Consider the following 1,468-nt stretch of genomic DNA (forward strand, 5'->3'; position numbering starts at 1 on the left):
TTATCATCATTGTAATGAAACAAAGTGTATGATTTGTTGAATGTAAAACTGATGATCTGCCCTGTAAACGTTCACTCAATCCACAATAAAAACCTTTAAAAAAAAAAAAAAAAGTACATATACGAATATATATGAGAAGACTTCAAAAATCACGGAAAGTGGAATTAAAAGGTAATGGAATTTTTCCATGAAAAAAATTTTTTAAAGTCAAGTAGGGAAAGGTAACTGTGTTACCCTCCCTCCAGGCAGATTAGTCATGTCCTGTTCCTGATCTCCTCAACCCACACCACTGTGAGCTGCTTGAGGGCAGGAAGAGGACACTCTGTCTGGGTCATCCCTGTGCCCTGTGGGGTGCCTGCCCCAGAGCAGGAGATTGACTGGTTAAATGAGGTTCTACCCTTGAGGGTCAACTGTTTAAACCCAGGAGATACCTTGTTGGTTTGTTTTTTAACCTCTTTATCTTCAGTATTATGTTCAATGTCTGGTACAGGGTTGGTGTTCAAAAATGTTAGAAAAATGAGCACATAATTACCACCCCTTCCAAATAGCAGGTTTCACACTTTAGGTAAGAGCTGCGTTCATACTACATTCTTTCTCCCCTGTTTTGTTTATTCACTCCATAATAAATAGCATACTGAGTGCTTGATATCAGTGCTGGGTACGGACTGGTGAGTGAAAGAGATAGAGTCAAGCTGGGAACAGTGTTGGGCCTAGAGCAAACAAAGTGTTAGTTGCTATCATCATCATCTGCTTTTTCCCCTTTAAGTGTGAGCTTTCTCTGCCTCTTATTCCAACACCAAATCTTTTTTCTATATCCTACCTTTGTAATGGTTGTTAGGTGCCGTCGAGTTGGTTCTGACTCATAGGGACCCTATGGTCAATAGAATGAAATACTGTCTGGTTCTGTACCATCCTCATACTCGTTACTATGTTACTCCTGATAACATGTTCAAAGTACATGAGACGAAGTCTCACCATCCCTCGCTTCTAAGGAGCATGCTGACTGTGCTTCTTGTAAAACAGATTTGTTCCGTTTTCTGGTGGTGGTGTTATTAAGTGCTGTTAAGTCAGTTCAGACTCATAGGGTTTCCAAGAAATGCTGAGCAGGTTTGGTGGTTTTGAACAGGTTCAAAGTCCAGTGTTGATCCTACAGTGCCACACCAGGAGTCCTTCTTCTCCACACCACAGTTTAGAAGGCATCACTTCTTTGGTCTTCCCTATTCATTGCCCACCTTTTGCATATATATGAGGTGGATGAAAATACCATAGTTTTTTTTTTTTTAAATTATTATTATTTTTAAGACAACATAAATCTAAACGGCTCCTGGTGTGGCACTGTGAGTTAATGCACAGGGCTGCAAAGCAGGTTTGAACCACAAGGTCGGAGGTCCGAGCTCTCCCGCTGTTCCCTGAAAACCCTATACAGGGTTGCAATGCGTGGAAACCAATTTAACGGCACTTAACAACA

This window comes from Chrysochloris asiatica, unplaced genomic scaffold (assembly GCF_000296735.1).
Source record: "Chrysochloris asiatica unplaced genomic scaffold, ChrAsi1.0 scaffold00083, whole genome shotgun sequence".
Taxonomy (NCBI): domain Eukaryota; kingdom Metazoa; phylum Chordata; class Mammalia; order Afrosoricida; family Chrysochloridae; genus Chrysochloris; species Chrysochloris asiatica.